Source organism: Astyanax mexicanus, chromosome 9 (assembly GCF_023375975.1).
Source record: "Astyanax mexicanus isolate ESR-SI-001 chromosome 9, AstMex3_surface, whole genome shotgun sequence".
NCBI classification, from domain to species: domain Eukaryota; kingdom Metazoa; phylum Chordata; class Actinopteri; order Characiformes; family Acestrorhamphidae; genus Astyanax; species Astyanax mexicanus.
In genome coordinates this window covers 13,356,639-13,376,157 of record NC_064416.1, presented here as the reverse complement: position 1 = coordinate 13,376,157, position 19,519 = coordinate 13,356,639, and the positions used below count along the sequence as shown (strand labels likewise).

Sequence of the window (19,519 nt, the reverse complement as noted above, 5' to 3'; positions counted from 1 at the left end):
CAAATATTGATTTCTGATCTCTTTCTGCAAATAAATGCTCTAAATGACAATATTTTAATTTGGATTTTGGAAGAACTGTTGTTCATAGTTTATAAAATAAAACAAACAATATTCATTTTACATCATATTTTTTCCAGAGCTGTATATGTGACATAAATGCTAAAGGTTTTTATTTTAACACACATATTTAAAAAAACGTTCCCTTCTATTTGGTCTGCGTATCGTGGTATTTGATGCAAAGCATTTGCAGGACACCAACACTATTTATTATGCATATATTACACATGTATTATAGTTTAATATTCCCTGTCATTACAGCATATTAATATACCTCCTTGTTTCAACAGTCACTGTCCATGTTTTCACTCCACTTATCATATAAGAACACTCTGTAGTTCTATAATTACAGACTGTAGTCTTGTATCTGTTTCTTGTGCATAGTTTATTGTCCTCCTTGAAATTTCACATTGTCCGTTAATGGTTAGGACCCCACAGGACCACCACAGAACATGCATTATTTGGGCGGTGGGTCATTCTCAGTACTGGGGTCGGTGTGGTAGTGGGGGAAGTCTCTCTCGATAAGGAGATCTGCAAAAGGACAGTAGCCATACCAAGACAAAAGATACATTTTGTCCATTATGAATCCAAATGTTATAAACTAACCATGATTATCAGATCTAATCTATCAGATCGTCAGATTTTATCAGTGATTTAAAGTATGCTGTTGAAATGATGGTAATTATGGTCCTTCGGTGCAGGCAAACAGGCAAACAGATAGATGGCTGGTCTTATATGAGTGGATATACGTAACTGGCCACCGAGTAAACTGACTTGCGTTTAAACACTGTGGTGTGAGGTAGGGGTGTGCCATATCGTATCGTACGCGATAATATCGCCAACATTTTTGAATATCGTGAACGATATTATACCCTGAAATATCGTGCCATAACACTCACCCCTAAATATCACATCAGGGTTCCACTTTTTTTGCTGTTTTAAGCAAAAGAAAAATTCACACATTTCTCATTTCCTATTAAATATCTACTAGAGACAGATTATATCTGTCCAGTATTAGTTCTGTTACAAATCTGCTAATATTCTTGTATTTTTTTTATATCTTTATTTTTTTTGTCATATCGCCAAGAGTATCGTTATCGTGATAGTACCATGAAATATCGTGATATTATTTTAGGGCCATATCGCCCACCCCTAGTGTGAGGTATATGCCCAAAGGGGAATTGAACTGTAGTTTGTCATGGACTACATGAATGTCAGTGTTGTGACTCATGTATAGATCTCCTCTATGTTTCAGATCAGTTTTAAAGTTCCTTACACATAGCCTCATAGTTTCTCTCAGCCAGAATGTGATGCAGCTGTGGGGTCTGAGGCTGGGTGGGTAACGCAGGGTCACCCTGTGTTCCTCAGCAGCTCCTGTGGATTTACCTTGCTTTTGTTGGAGCAGAACGGCGAGCTGCGCTTCTTTCATTTTTTTTTTTTGCACTTGTTGTTCTCTATTTCCTCTCTCTCTCTCTCTCTCTCTCTCTCTCCCTCTGTCTGTGATTCAGTGCGTTGCCGGAAGGTTCCCGGTCACTGGCTGCTTCATTACCGTGGTGTTTCTGCTGTGTTTGATGTATGGCCATGGTGAGATAAAGGCAAATGGGGAGATAGATGTGAGAGGATGATATCAGAGGAAGTGCAGCTACAGTGCAGATTTACTATCTAAATCAGAAACACTGATAACGAGTCTCCGCACACATAAGACACATACGCTCCTGCTGTCGGTGTCTGACATGAAATTGAAAAATTGTGGGAAAAGTGTATATGACTGTGTGTGGGTGTGGGTGTCTGTATATCTGTATGTGTGAGTGCGTGTGTGTGTGTGTGTGTGTGTGTTTGTGCATGTGTAAAGTGAATATATGTAAATGGATCTTCAATGGGAAGTGCAAATTATTGCAGTATTACAGCAACAGTAACAGCAAAAAAAAATTAAATTAAATAATAATAATAATAACACTACAATAATGGCAACAATAAAAGCAATAACAGCAATAATAATGTTAGCAACAGTGATAGTAATGACAGTTACAATTAAAATAACAAAAATAATTGAGGTACAACTGCCAATGGACACCTGTGGTGCCTCTACTTAATGATGATTCCCATCTTTCCTTTCCTTTCTTTACGGAAAAAATGTGTAAAATCTGGTTAGCAGGCTTGAAGAAGATTGTAGTACAACATTGGAAACCCTCTCATAATATCTGGACATCTCTTACCTTAAACTGTCATCAGCAAGAATTTATGTGAAACTTAACGTGGAAAAACTTGGGAAGAAGATTTGGGATTGTTGGGGATGGGGGGGGCAAATTGAGGGCTAAATGGGGAGAAGAAGGGTGGTGGGTTTATACATATAATCTAAACTGGAAAAGTAATTGTAATATGTTCATTTGCTCATATTGAAATGAATGACTAAAAACAATTAAGACAACAATAATAATAACAATGGCAGAACTAACAATAATTATACCACAGTTAATTCCGACCCTGCAATGTGATTTGCCAAGAGGCGTTCTATGAGTGCCATTATCAGCCGATAATGCACTGTAACCAAAGCTCTCCATGTATTACAACACCACATACAGGTAACCTAGCAACGATGCAGCGCTTACAAGCCAAACAGCACAGCTACAAACAGAGCAGTGTTGGAACTATTTTGAGTCGCAGAGTGTTTATAACCAAACAGATCATATTTCCTCATCTTTTTTAACTCAAAGAAACTCGTTTAATAAACAGCGATAATGGAACTGTAGTATAATCGCAATAATACACTCAAGGTTCGAGCACTCCCTCGTGTATTAATGCTTAGTTAAAACATCACCCATAACAGAGTAGCTAAATGCATTAATTAAAAGCATTGAACAGTATTGTACACTACTAGTCTTCCTATATATATATATATATATATATATATATATATGTACATGTTTGTGTTTTTGAATGTGTGTGTTCTGGCAGCAACATCACACTGTTTTTACCTTCATGTCCAGTAGAAAAGCAGGGCTTTATGTAGTCGACTGTAGTGGCCAGTAGACTGTTACTGGCCAGCCTGTGAAGGCTCCAGTCCTGAGGGGAACCTTATCAGCTCAATGCACACAATATCAGGGTCAGGAGGTCAGCCAGCTCTCTGTCCCTCAGTGGATCATCAGTAAGTGCATTCTGCTGTACAGTAGATATGAAGCTGTGTCATGATGCTGTTACTCACTCTCTGTGTTCTGCTCAATATAAAGCCTAGCATAGTATTCTGCCAAGTTAGCTCAGACTCAGAGCCAAGTACGCTCATGCAGCACGGGATAAGAAGGTTTTAAGCTTTAGAAGTCACCAATAATAATAATAAAAAAACAGCGTCAAAATTGGTAGACTTCATTTCAGCAGAGTAGATTAAGGAAGAATGACATTGGAAAAAAATAAAATTGCAACAGCATCCCATAATTCTTCAATCAGGGCTAGGTCAATCCCTTGATGTGGCAGCAGTACATCTGAAGGGCTTGATAAATATCTTTATCTTTGAATTAGTTTCTCAGGGGGTTCTGGGGTAATTTTCTCTTTAATGGGGGGGGGGGGGGGGGAGAGGGGTCGTCTGTGATTTTATTACCGTCCGGAACAACCATGTATGTGTTTTTCTCAGATGTTCTCTGAGAAAATTACAGGCTGATTTACGTACTGTTTTTCACTGAATTCGTGGTCCTCCGGTAATTTTAGTCCCGTCCGGACTCACATCTCTGAGTTTCATCTCCTCACGTTTAATAAAATAGCTATTTGTCTACTGCGACGCACCGTAATTACAATTTGGGCGCTTGGACGTTTCCATGGAGATCCACGTAAACACAACAGCGAGTGGAAATGGAGGAGCTACTGAACGCATTGTCATGTGACCGAGAAAGCAAAAAACCTCACTGGTCCTCCTGTTTTTTTGAATGCAGTCTAGATCCAAGAATTTTATTACTGAGTAGAAGTGTGAGAAACTAATCCCATGTGGATAGGGCTCAAGAAGAGCATTGTGATCTTTCTTTATGATCAGCACATCTCTGAACTAGAGAATAAAATGATAACGCTTACTAAGGTTCATACTGGAGAAGAAAAAAGGTGTCAGGTTCTCCATATCTTTAAAATACATTAAACTACTCACCAACACACACTGCTGACAGTGCTGACAGACTCACTGATAATAATCTAAATGCTGTATGAATTCATGTTAGTGCTGAGTTTAGTGTTTTTAATCACTATTTTAATTGTAGTTGAGTTTTAATCTAAACCGGGAAGAATGCTGAGCTGAACACTGGGTCACTCCAGTTTAGTTTTACTCTAGTTTTATTGATTGCCTGGTTAAAATAACAGGTAATAAGCAGAGCTTTTCAGGTGGAGTTGAACAGTTTAATCCTGATGGAGTATAAACTCTGGTGAGTGTGATTAACTGAATTATTAGTGAATTTAAAAACACGCAGTAGAGTCCGTCATTGATTACAACATGGCCAGAAATCGCTTAACACTGCTAAATTATGCTTTAACATTAACCAACACAGAAGAGTGAAAAAGGGTTATTGAAGACCAACAGTAATCTGTCATTGTATTAAATTGCACCCCACACAATGACACCAGGCCTTCTGGGCATGTTGGTTGGTTGTCTCCACCAAGACCAAAGCAAATTGGCAGTAGGTCATCTTCAGACATCAGTCTCTCTTTTGTCTTGATGAAGACAGCCAGCAAACTCTATCAATGAATTACAATACCAGGCGTGGACTAGAGGGTATAAAGCCTTCAGAATTGAGCTGTGGAACATTAAATGAACTGTGTTGTCTGGAATGGAGATGCTCCATTCAGTACTTTTGGGATGAATACAATCCGATTCTCACTGCCGTGTTCATTGGTTCAGAGGAACTAATTAATGAGCAGGTGTCCCAAGACTTTTGGGTACCACTTTAAAATAAGACTACCTTTATAAAGGGTTTATAAATGGTTTACAATTAGTTTATTAATGGTTACTAATTAGGTTGTAAATCCCTTAAAAGTCATTAATAATCAGTTATAACACATATGTAGAAAGGGCAACAATATAGAAGGCTGTGGGTTCACTATTTGGCAAACAACAGTTTCATTCAGTCATTGTTGCCCTTTCTATGTATGTGTTATAACTGATTAATAATGACTTTTAAAGCATTTACAACCTAATTAGTAACCATTAATAAACGAATTGTAAACCATTTATAAACCCTTTATAAAGGTAGTCTTATTTTAAAGTGGTACCGACTTTTGTATTAAACATTTTATTATTGTAAACAATGCCTTGTTTTGCAAAAAGAAAAGAAAAACAATTCTTTTTTTGTTTTACATCACTTATGCAATTTCTAAAAAAGAAAAAAAATAGTCCACAATTAATTCATTGTTTTCGAATTGAAGTTAAGATACTTCATAAAAAAATGTTGCATTAAAACCTCTGATTGGATCACTCCAGTCTGCCAGACCCCACAGTGCCCCCAGTTTCAGCCCCCTAGTGGGCAGCTGTCTGTGCTTCAGCTGCCATCTCTAATGAAGAGATTAGTCAGTGAGAAATACTTTCACCCGGCTTGATAATCCAGCCAGAGTCTATTAGTGCCCGTGTCTAGAGAGAGCAGCTGCCCAAGCCTCCTCCCAAACACGTCCATCCAGCACACTCCTCACACTCATCCACACTGACCACACACTCAGAGCGGTGCCGTTCCTGTCTGTTTAGCTTCTCTGCTGGCAGAGCTCCTGATACTGGTTAATACAGAGCAGAATGTAAGACTGACATGCTGTAGAGTGAACCGTCTCTCTGAAGGTGCTCTAGACCTGAAGCTGAGTGAAGGTGTGTGATGGATCAGGTGATCTGAGTAGTTTGGCTCAGTTGTTTTGGCTTTGGCATGCTGGTGTGCCGTTAAATAGAATGAGAAATGATGGGATTTTCTGGAATGCTCTAAATCAGGGGTGTCCAAACTTTTTTTGTTGGGGGCCAGAAGGAGAAATATATTTGAAGTCACGGGCCACACTCTGTAATAAAACAAATAATGAAATATACCACTTTAAATAATACTTTTTACCTGATTATTTCATTTACACACCATTTTACTTGACTAACTATCTTTATCTATCTTTGACAGTGTTGTGTAAACTAAGATTTTTCAAATTGATGTTTAATTTCATGATGTCTCTTAATATTAAACTCCTTAATTACGGCAACTTTTAGACTCTTTGGACCGTTTTTTCTGCGCTAGAAATGCGCACTCTCTCCGCTTTTAGACTTTTTGGCCCCTTTTTTCTGCGCTAGAAATGCGCACCCTCTCCACTTTTAGACTCTTTTACCCTATTTTTCTGCGCTAGAAATGCGCAGCCTCTCCGCTTTTAGACTCTTTGGCCCGTTTTTCTGCGCTAGAAATGCACACCCTTGCCGCTTTTAGACTCTTTGGCCCGTTTGGCCTGTAGCAGAATTAAGTAGCATTTATTATTTTTGGTTCCAGAGGAAACTCTCAATGGTCAAGTGGTTGTTCTGATGTGTAGGAAGATGTTCTTAAGTCACGTCTTTGCCCTGTTTCTCTGTCGTTTCCCTTCTGCTCTCGCGTTTCTCTGCGTTTGTATCTTTTCCTCGTGCCTGTCATTTCCCTACGTGCTCTGTCTGTGTCTTGTTTATCTGTAGCTCCTCCCCTGTGTTCGTCCCTGTCTTTACCTTTACTGTTGTCACCTGTGTTTATTTGTATATCTCCGCCCCTCATTAATCAGTCCCCAGGTGTTACCTGTTCCCTTTCCCGCCTTGTGTGTGTATTTAAGCTCCTTTGTCTTCAGTGTTAGTTTGTCGGTTCCTCTGGTTGTATACGTCTGTCACGCTGGTGGAAGGAAGGACGAGGGAGAGCGGACGCATGCGCAAGTAATAATTTATTTAACAGAAAACAAACCATAAACCAAACAAGAACTCTGAGAACAAACTGAATCACAAGCAGAACAGAAACGCAGCCGAGGCAGACGTATACGCGCAATTTATTCAAAAAATATATATGTTTTCCCTGTTTTTATAAACTGAGTAGATCAATTTGACCTGCAACATAACAGGAGTGTTAAGAAGATGCTGGTATTATTCACTAGAAAATACAATACTTGTCATAGAACTCCACAGAGTCATTGAACCAGCAAGTCATGATATTAATAATGCATTCAGGACTTATTAATATTATATTCAAGACTGGAGTAAAATAAAGGATTGTGAAGAGATATTATATTATCTGCCTCGTGTGTCAGATAATGTCATGCAAAATGAAACAAGTTTCCAACAGCAAAAAAATTATGATCAGTTTAATTTTATTTGCCTTACCTTTGTGCAGATTATTGAGATGATGGGTGGATGAATGGATGGATTGATGGATGGATTGATGGATGGATTGATGGATGGATTGATGGATGGATTGATGGATGGATTGATGGATGGATTGATGGATGGATGGATGGATGGATGGATGAATGAATGGATTGATGGATGGGTGCATGGATGGATGGATGGGTTAATATTAGTCTTGCATTACACAATGTACAGACAACTCACAATAGCAATTATAATAAAATAAAATTACAAAATGTGCACAAAAATAAAAATCTATATAATAAAGTAAAGATAGAAATATAAAAAATAATAGAAACTATAGAGAAACAGAGGAATAGTCTATGTATTTTTTTACTGAGCTAAGCATATGTGTGATAAATGCTAATTTTAGAGAAAATCCACCCTGACTTTCTGTAATCAGTGATGTTTCCACTGCTGAGAGCAGCGGCCGACACACTTTTACAAACTGCGGCGTTAGCATAAAACCACTAGTCCACACTCAATTCTCACAAACATTAAGTGAGTGCTAAATTCTCAGCGGGGGTCACGGTGTGATTATACCTAGGCCCCTGAGAGCAGCTTTCCTGCGGGGAGCATTTAGCAGTTAAGAGACTCTCAGCACTTTTCAGTAATAGCATTGTAATATCAGAGGCGCCGGGACCGAGCAGCGTTTAACCTCCTGCACGGCGGCGCGGCGGAGCCGAGGCGGGCCGCGCTCGGGCCCTGACTGCAGGCCAGCACAGACACGAGGATTGATGCCGGGAGCTCGGGTGGCCATGTTCAGGGAGCAATAAGCAAAAATTTCCTGCATGCCCAGCAGGAAACGCTCACTTACATCATAGTGGAAAAAGTGTGGTGTGAGCAGTAAAACAAGGACCTATACCACACACACCATCCTGCTACTTGTACACACACACACACACACACACAGCTTATTGGTTCTTGCACACATCCACACACACAGCTTTTTTTCTCTCTCTACCTTTACCTCTATCTCTCTTTGTCTCTCTTACACACACACACACACACACTTAAAAGGGTAGAAAAGAAAATGCACACTTTACAATGCATATCCATACATTGAGTCGTATTAAGAAACAGGTGCTATTTTATTACACTCCCTTTTCACAAACATTTTTCCACACCACAAAAAATCTTTATTAATTTTAGCCACAAGAAACATATATTCACTTCACACACCAATGTTACAGGGTGGTAAATTTCACCCAAAAATTGCTGCAGTTATGCGTTTCATTAGCAAGCATGCCATTCATAAAATATGTATTTTCTGTGCATTTATAGCATACAAAATATTTGAAATATATTTTGTCTATCTCTTTTGTGTGATAAGCTGGTTGGCTTGAGCTTAAAAAGGAAAAAAACGGGAAAATGTACTAATAATATTGAAATAATATTGAAAATAATGTGTCACTTTTATAAGAATATTATTACTTCAGTGTGTGCATCTTACAGTATGTTAAGTCTGAACCCCTGACCTGCCTATCCATGAATGCGCTGTTAACCCAGTGTGTTGTGTGAATATGCATGCATGCGGTCGTGTGTGTGTGTGTATGCATGTGTGTGAGTGCAGGAGCCTGTGACTCTCGTAATTCAGCACTAATCTCGCTGGGTTGGACTGTAGAACAGCTGAAGTGGCAGGAAATCAAGTTTCCAGGCCATTAGGCACGCTGTAGAAGCGGCTGATTTATTACTGTGGGGGCATTTCTGAGTGTGAACATTATCTGAGAATAAATCAGTCTGCCCATGAAAACACTCCTCGAAAGAGAGCTTACAGAACACAAAGGACCTGAGCGGTCACGGCCTGTGTGTGTGTGTGTGTGCTGCAGATAAGCTAAATATATACTATATAACTTGTGAACATACAGTGTGGATATACTGTACATGAACCTGAATTAGGGAGTTAATGATGGGAATGTTACTGTTACTGTAGCAATATACGTTTTTCAGAGGACATCACTTTTGTCAGGTGTATAAACTATGCATTAAAAATGTAGACACTTTTAGGAGATGGATGGATGGAAGTTCTTTCTACACTCCCAAATCACTATCTCAGTTTAGTTTAGGTCAGGGGATCTTTTGTTTACTACGTAATTCCCAATGTGTCCCTTAGTTGATTTGATGTCTTTAATATTAATCTACAATAGGGGTAGGTGATATGACCCAAAAATAATATCATGATATTTCACTGTATTTTAAGATAACAATATTTTTGGCAATGTGACAAAACAGAGAATTAAAAAAAAAACTATTTCAGGAATACACTACTGCAACACAATAAAAATTAAATTTTTATTATTGCATGTGATATGATATGGCACACCCCTAGCTAATATATTAAAAACATACAAGAATTTTATCAGATTTGTAACAGTTGATATGATTCAGAATGTCATGATACTAAAAATGCACTCCAAATATCTCCATATATTCAGGATTAAAGTAAAATAAATGATACTGGACAAATATCATCTGTCTCTAGTAGATATATAATGGGAAATGAGAACAGTGTGAATCTATCTATCCATCCATCCATACATCCATACATCCATACATCCATCCATACATCCATTCATACATCCATACATCCATACATAGATACATAACTACATACATACATACATCCATCCATACATAGATACATAACTACATACATACATAACTACATACATACATAACTACATACATACATACATAACTACATACATACATACATAACTACATACATACATACATAACTACATACATCTCAAGACAGTTCGCTATGATACTTCACAGCATCTGTGTTACTGAAGAGGATAACATTCTTTTAAATAAGCAAATACCAGGAATTATGGATTTGTAACAGCCGATATTCTTCACTGCAGGTTTACCATGTGGAGTAATGAAGCAGTATATTTCGTAAGTGTAAATGGGGGCAAGTCTTGGTGCGTTTAGAGCAACTATATTTTAATAAACATACTGATATTTGATGCTATTTATCGATAATGTGTTGCGCACGAGACCGCTCCATGCAGTAGGTGGTTGTCTGTCTAGAATTGACAAGTGACTCTAGTGGCTGAAATCAAATCCACATTCAGTGCAGGAGATATTACTCTTTTATAGAGGAAATAAATATGAGTACTCATGAGTGCAAAATTAATTACTGTGACTATTATCACCTGCTTCTTACCCACTGCTTTGCTTTTGTCTCTGTCTCAGTCCTCCTCTCTCTCTCTCTCTGTCTCTCTCTCTCTTTCTTTCTCTCTCTCTCTCTCTCTGTTTCTCTCTGTTTCTCTCTGTGGGGCCTGAGGGCTTAGTGTAATGGCTCTACTAACAACTACTCTGCCTGCCCTCCTGCACCTCTGCTCCACTACGGTGAGAAATGGACCATCGCTGCAAAAATGAAAGAGTACAAGATGGAGAGAAAGTGATATGGGAAGTGGTCGAGCAAGCGAGAGGGCTGGGCTGAGCATGTGTGTGTGTGTGTGTGTGTATGAGAGACAGAGAGAGAGAGAACGAGAGAGAGAAGACAGGAGAGTAAGTAGAAGAGGAACAGCCCTCTTCATGTCTGATTTGGAGAGTTGAAAGTGCTCACAGACAATAGCGGGGATGAATAGCTGTTGTCTGCTCTCAGCTCGTTTTATGCCTGGTGTCCCTTCACAGGAAGTGCTGCAGCAGAGAGAGAGAGAGAGTGTGTGTGTGTGTTTTTGTGTGTGTGTGTGTGTGTGTGTGTGTGTGTGTGCGTGTGTGCGTGCGTGTAATTACAGTACATTTAGAGCACCTGCTTGCATTAAATGAAAATGCTCTTGTGAAGGGCGTACACTGATAAGGAAGGAGTGGGTCTACAGGCGGCGTCATTATCCTCTACTGCTGATGACTTGAAGACACACACACACACACACACACACACACTCACACACACACAGACATGACTGCATGCAAACACACAATCACACTCACACAAACACACACAACGGAAAGGTAGCAATAAGTAGTGTTCTTGAGCTGAAGTGTACACCAGCAACCACAGTTCATGCACAACATCCACTTTAAGAGTGAGGCATGATCTCACACAGTCTTTATACTGAAGTGAGGCCTGATTCTAGTGTGCGTGTGTGTATGTGTGTGTGTGTGGGTGTGAATAAAGCTTGAAAAAATATCTATATATGTCCTGTTTATTGCCATTGAAACTAGATAATCATTCTGCCATAACATTAAAATGAGGAGTAAACCCATGGTAACTGCATGGCCATTATCCACATGCTTTTAAACGCACGTTTTGAAAGCTGTGCACCACAGTTTTGCAGCGCAGATATTTCCAGTTACAGCTGAAGTCACGCTTTAAATCCCAGAAAAATGCTCTTATTTACCATTTAAATGCCGGATTAAATTGCCGATTACTGTTGTTTTGCTGTTTTTCTGGGGTTTTGAGTGCTCAACTCTGACTCTTGAATTTTGACTGGTCCAGACGTGAGACAGCACGCGGGTGAGGGCGGGGCTGGTGACGTCATGGACCCTGCATTGTTTAATGTTGCAATATATATCGTTGAAAAAATTTGCAATATACATTTTTTCCAATATCATGCAGCCCTAATAATAATATTTATAATGATTTTCAGTTACGAAGATTTTTTCTTTATTTGGCTGTAAACCTGTCAGTTTGAAGATTCAACATATTTGAGTGACAACGATGACTGATACAGTGTAGCTATAAAAGTGCGTTTGCATTCCTGTGCAGCACATGTGTTTGTCTGTCTGTCTGTCTGTCTGTCTGTCTGTCAGGCTCCATGAGCAAAGCCCATCAGACATGCCAGACAAGTGTAGGCCATAGACACACATGTACTCACACTGTCTCTAATCCCTTTTACAGCAGCCCCCTGCTCTAAAGCACACGCAGGCACGCAGACCGCCACGCGCCGTATTGTGGAAGCAGAATGATTTATAACGAGCCATATCTAATTGATTGCCCCGCTGCAGGAGAAATTATGAAAAGAAATTAATTAGCCTTTAGCGACCCTGCTGTCTGTTTCTGTCTCACTCAAGCCCCCCTCCCATCCAACCCACCCAACACAGCACTCTGTAGGGGGTGGTGTTTGAGAGGTGTTGGGGGGTGGATGAGGGAGAGGAGGAGGAGGATGGGATGAAGAGTGTGCCTCTTTTAGCCTCTGACACGGGGCTGCCTGTGCTGGAGGTAATTAGAATTTAAATAGGCTGCTCCTGTCATGCCAAAGATCTGACCAGCCTATTACTCTCTCTCTCTCTCTCTCTCTCTCTCTCACTTACACACACACACACACACGTGTTCTACTACACATTACAATATGTAGTGATGTCTGCCATCGATTTTTGCATTATTACATTAATACCAGTAATACTGCACTTACACTTAAACCTAACCTAAACCTTTAAGTAAGGTTTTAATGTAGATGCAGCATTAAACCTCATCTTAACCCAAACTACTACACTTAAACTAGACCTAAACCTAACCTAAACCCTACTAACTAATCTGTAACCTAAACCAAACCCAAGCCATAACCCCACTAACCCTAACACTAAACTTAACCCAACTAAACTATATATTAACCCAAGCCAAAACCTAACCCTAACCTTAATCCAACTAAACCATATTTAACCCAAGCCTAAACCCTACATCCAAACACTAATCATAAGCCTAGGCCAAACCTAACCCTAACACAGCCAAGCCATATCTTAACCCTAGCCTAAACCTAACCCTAACCTTAACACAACTAAGCCATATCGTAACCCTAGCCTAAACCTAACCTTTACCTTAACACAGCTAAACCATATCTAATCCTAGCCTTAACCTAACCCTAACCTTAACCCAACTAAACCATATCTTAACCCTAGCCTAAACCTAACCTTAACCCAGATAAACTATATCTAACCCTAGCCTAAACCTAAGCCTAACACAACTAAGCCATATCGTAACCCTAGCCTAAACCTAACCTTTACCTTAACACAGCTAAACCATATCTAATCCTAGCCTTAACCTAACCCTAACCTTAGCCCAGGTAAGCCATATTTAACTCTAGCCTAAACCTAACTCTTACCTTAACCCAACTAAATCATGTGTAACTCTAGCCTAAACCTAACCCTTATCATAAGCCTATCCATAAACCCATCCTGAACTCAACCCTGTTAAACTATGTATTAATTGTAATCCTGACCCTAACCCTTAAATCAATCATAAATCACAAATCAAACCCTAACCATAATCCTACAAAACCATTTATCTTAACCTTTGACTACATTTAACCCATACCTTTACTCTAACAAACCATATCTTTGTCCTACCATACTGTAACCATAACCTAATCTTACCCTAACCATACAGTTTAACCATGTCCTATCCTTTACTCTTATCATAATACACATGTTAATAAACATGTTTTTTTTTTTCATTTGTAACCTACTGGTTGTACTATAAAGTTGTACCAGATATCATAAACTGAAAGAGTAATTAGAGGAGCTAAGCCATTTGTGATTCAGGACATTAGCTCTTCAAAAACAAGCCTATATTTTCTATTTTGGTAGTGGAGACTTTCAAATAATACTGGTCAATCCTCAGCAGATTTTCCATCCAGATCAACACATTTGTTTTGCTGTATTTTGAGTGAGTGTGGATGGAGTGCGGGGTCTGCTCTGCTGCTGCTGCTGGAGGTGAAGTTCAGCATTCTTGTTGGCTCTTTTCTGAATGGGGCTATTGCAATTTGCAGACTTGAGAACCCCATCATTTCTAATAGCACTTGTAGGTCAAAAACAGCAGAAAATCACCACCTTCCACCCTCTGCTGAAATGGCTGTAGAATGCTCAGATAGCACCACTTACAGACTGACCTTCTGGTGCACATACACACCTATACATTAGTACTGATAGAGCTATCTAACTAGTCTTTACTACTAGAGGCTGGGATTTACTGTATGTGCATTCATCATCAAATAATAATATCACCCAGAACCAATCAACCCACAGGAATGAAATATGGTGGGTAGTCATATCAGGCTACTTTTAAGTGATCAACAAATCTGTGTGTGGAGGCACTGTGTTCAGCACCAAGATCACCAGTCCAGTTCTCTACAGGCACTTTAACAGCAATATACACTGCCAGGCCACAAAAAAGTGGCCACCTAAAAAAGGTCACACACCCTAAAATTTAATTGAATCGTCTTTAGCTTTGATTGCTGCATGCATTCGCTGGGGCATTGTTTCGATAAGCTTCCTCAGTGTCACAAGATTTATTTAAATTCAGTGTTGCATTCATTTTTCACCAAGATCTTGCAGCATTGATGATGGTAGAGTCTGACCACTGCACAAAGCATTCTCCAGCACATCCCAAAGATTCTCAATGAGGTTAAGGTCTGGACTCTGTGGTGAACTCTCTCAATCCAAATCCATGAAAATGATGATCTCATGCTCCCTGAATCACTCTTTCACAATTACAGCACCTTGAATCCTGGCATTGTCATCTTGGAATATGTCCGTATCATCAGGGAAGAAAAAAGTCCATTGATGGAATAACCTGCTCTATATTCAGTATATTCAGGTAGTCAGCTGACCTCATTCTTTCAGCACATACTGTTGCTGAACCCAGACCTGCAGACCAACTGCAGCTTTAACCCCAGATCATTTGCTTAGTTCAAATAGTTAAATCCGCCATAAAGACACAGATAATGTTCTGTGGTCAGCTGCATCATTATACCTATCCCCAGTTATGGAAAAAGTGTGGGATGATTTTGTCTGCAGGAATTGTGCAAGAATATTCGAGCTGCATGCCATAAATTATTGCAAGACACCATTCGGAACCTCTACAGCTTCCACTGCCAAAATATCTGGCATTTTGCGCTACACTCGCGTTACCTTCCTTACAAATAGCATCCTTTTTGGGTGCAACTATTTTTGCAACCCACTTCTTTGAAAATATGCGTATTTTTTTGTATTTCAGGGTAATTTTAGGGTGAACATAACATCGCCATTTAAATTCAGAGTCTTTCAGCTCATAAATCACACAGGGAATGGGGGGAAAAGCTGTGGAATTAGAATTACCCGTTCTAATTAAATGGGAAACGCTTATCAGATGGGACTCTGCTGAGATTGCTGTTACCCTATAGCTCTCATCTCTCGTGGTTCCTAAGCGCTTTATATTGCCTTGCAGGATGATACCATAGTGTATGGAGAGAGAGAGGGTTTAAGTTCAGAACTTTTAAATAGTGAATGTGATGAATACATATGCTGAATACATAAACTTGAAGTGACAGTCCGTACGTTTTTAATTAGGGTATAATTGCACAGAGCATGCTAAAAAGTACTTTTAAAACGTGCATTGTGGGCAGTCTCTTTTCAAAGTGAGTGAATTGATTTTAGTGAGTATTAGTGAGTATTCTGTTGCATTTTCCTTTAGATCACCAGCTCTATTTACTTCTGTACTTCTTTAATTTAACAATACATGCATGAACAGATAAAGACTGACGAATTTCTGATATCTCAATATTCGCTGTAGCTCTTGTATCAGCACCCTTGGCAGTGACATGGTTGCTTAGATAACCAGCAAAAGCTGGTTATAGCCAAAAAAAGGTCCTGGGACCTACCAGACCACACTGTTTTTAGAATGAATTTACAGTATGTATGCCTTTCAAGGAGTGGTAGCAGAAGTGCATTGATTGCATTTACTGTTTTACAATATCTTGCCATCTCCCCACTCAGGAACACAACTGCTTTAAATTTAAAAGAGAAAATCTTAAGGACTGCTGCTTTAAACAATGTGAATACTCAGCTACTCTGTATAAAAGTAAATACTGTAGGTATATAATATTAAGGAATTGGTTAGTTGGGATTAAATAGTCACTGGTGTGTTGCTAGGTGGCTGCTATGGTATTCCAGATAATTGCTATGGAGTTGCTAAATCATTGCTTTATTGGCGAAAACGATGTTGGTAAGGTGGTGCTTGTAGTGTTGCTAGGTGGTTCCAGTAAGGTTACTGGGTGGATAATATGGTGTTGCTAGGAAGTTGCTTAGTAGTTGCTATGATGCCATTCTGTTTCTTAGTAAGGAGTCTGTCACTCCTCCAAATATACTGGATAGAGTGTCATTATCTACAATCAGTGCTTGTACACAACAATGCCCTTGTTGCTGAATACAATCAAATATTCACAGAAAAATGCCTCACATTTCTGCAAAAAAAAAAAACATTATGGATATGATATATTGTTAGGGCTACAGCTTCAACTGTTCTGCCTGGCAACAGCCTATTTTCACAAAACGTCACTGTCCAGTAAAAAAGAAAGTATCCCCTTTTTTGTCGATTTTTAGTTTACTACGTAATTTGAACAAACAAATTGTCCCATACACTGTGCCAAAATTTCTTGATGAACATTGACTTCCATTAAAAGTTAAGAAGGTTTTTTTCTCTCTCCTGTAAAGTTGCTGTTTTGGAGATACTTGTTTTTCATTGGACAGCGATGGTAAGCAATTCCACGCTGACCAACTATTTACACTTGGAAACAGCAAAGCAACCATCTAGCAGCATAATAAGCAACTACCTTACCTAGCAACACCATATCAACCACCCAGTGTTGTAACTGAAATAACAGTTATTTGACTGCTACACAGCCTAAATTGGTTGAGGGATTAATACCCATCTAGCCCACGCCTGGCAATATGAACAGTGATCTGTGTTCTTGGGGTCATGTATTGCCCATCCTTCTAGCAATGCTATTTTTTTATGGATATATGGTGTCAGAGTTATTGAATAGAATGAGTGTCTTGATACTTTTGGACACGGTGTTGATAGTTTATGTGAATGGGATATAGAGGTACAGTAAAGCTGAGCTTGATTGACTTGAGGAACGTGAAATGTTTTTTGTTAATAGGTCGCACTGTGGTAAACAGCCAGGCTATTAAAGGAAGATACTTAATGAGGATGTGTATTCATGGATAGGTCTTACACACACACACACACACACACACATATACAGACTAGTGAAGAAACACTACCCCACTCTCCAGCTCTCCGCAGGATCCTGGAGATTCTCCAAGTTCTAATCTTCCTGTTGCTCTCAGCTAACTGTGATCTGTAAACACTTCGAGTGCTATAATAGAAGACAGAACCTGCTGCTATTACACACACACACACACACACACACACACAATTTTCCTGCTGTACTCAATCCTTTTGTTTCTTCTTCCACCCTCCCGTCTGTTCTTTCTTTCTTTCTTTCATTCTTTCGGACAGCAGCACCACCCCCCACACGTCTCTGAATCCAGCCGACTACAAATAATCACTAATAAGTGTCAGGGTTTATGCCCCTCACAGGCCTGCCAAACACAGTTTATGATCGAGCCTGAGCTGTAGGTGATTAATGAGATAGGCCTCCGTTTTGCTGAATAGCTCTGTAATCAGAGATGGCACACATCTCCATTCTCCAGCAATCAGTCCAGGGCAAGAGATGGCAGCCCAAAGCGCTCTGAATCACCACCATTCACACAGCTGTCAGACTTTTATTATCACATAAGACTGAAAGCGCTCTCTCTCTCCACCAGTGCCTGTCAGCCTGAGCACTCTCAACAACACACCACAAACTGTAAACTCTAAATGGAGACGGCTAAACAAGGACATTATGACAAACACACAAAGGCAATAACATCAGAGCAGCTTCAAACACGGCTCCGATAAGCCCGCTGACGAATGCAGTGTCTGACATCTATGACCAGCAGAGTCCTCGCAGATTCATAGTCACGCTGTAGTTAAAGAAAAGCTTCAGATATCGTATATAAATACTTTTTGTTAGGGGAAGAAGAAAGGTCACAAGTGAATGTAATGTGACCATAATCTATTTATCCAAATGTAACACATATTTACCTCAAAACTGATGTCCAATAACATTAGTGCAATTGCTCTTTGGACAGATTATTGTATTATTTAACCTGCAACTGAACCAAAGCTTAACTTGTGACTTAATCTAAACCTAAGCCTAACCTGCACCTCAATCCGAACATAAACTTAACCTACACCTTAATATTGACCTAAACTTATGCTACACCTCAACCTAAACCAAAGCTTAACCTGCACCTTCACCAAAGCAAAGCTTAACCTGCACCTCAATCTAAAACAAAGCTTAACCTGCACCTCAGCCCAAAGCAAAGCTTAACCTGCACCTCAACCTGAACCTTAACTTAACCTGTACCTCAATCTCAACCTAAACTTATCCTACACCTCAACCTAAACCTAAGCTTAACCTGAACCTCAACCTGAACATAAACCTAACCTTCACCTCAACCTTAACTTGTCCTACACCTCAAACTAAGCTTAACTTTCACCTCAACCTAAGCCTAAGCTTAACCTACACCTCAACTCAAACATAAACCCAACCTATACCTCAACTTAAACTTAACCTACACCTCAACCCAAACCTAAGATTAATCTGCACCTCAACCTAAACTTAATCTTAACCTGCACCTCAACCTGAGCCTAAGCTTAACCTATACCTCAACCTGAACCTAAGCTTAACATATACCTCAACCTAAGCTTAACCTGCACCTCAACCCGAACATAAACCTTACCTACACTCAACCTAAACCTAAGCTTAACCTGCACCTCAACCTAAACCTAGCCTGCACCATAGCTAAACTTTACCCAAGCTATTTTCTCAGTTCTTCATCGAGTGCATGACAGGTTATGTGTATTTGGCAAAAGTTATATATTGATATTTTTTAGCTTGAGGTACATCTATCTATATGTCTGTCTGTCTGTCTGTCTGCCTGACACAATACATAGGCTTAGTCACTGATCTCCTTTGTGTGTACCTCTATGAATGAGCTGGTTGTGTATATAACATTAAATCACGCACATCCACCCTGTGGCAGGGCTTATGGTCTCATTTCTTTTCATTAGCATCACTAAACGCACACACAATATAAATCTGAACATTTCGCAGGACAAAGACTGGAGTGATTACTGGGGATTTTCCACCATCAGAGCAGCGACACACAAAATCAGATGTCTTTTTCCAGCTGGCCTGAGCCTATGAATAGCAAATTCCCTCCTGAGCTAGAAGCACTCACACACACACACACACACACACACACACACACACACACACACACATGCACACACATGTACACACA

General features: G+C 39.6%; 1 protein-coding gene across 2 annotated transcripts in view; it reads left to right on the top strand.

The window, feature by feature from the left end:
* The window catches only part of LOC103040524 (heterogeneous nuclear ribonucleoprotein C), a 120,030-nt gene that overhangs the window by 61,818 nt on the left and 38,693 nt on the right, over positions 1–19,519 (top strand). The gene's annotated exons all lie outside the window — the stretch shown is intronic.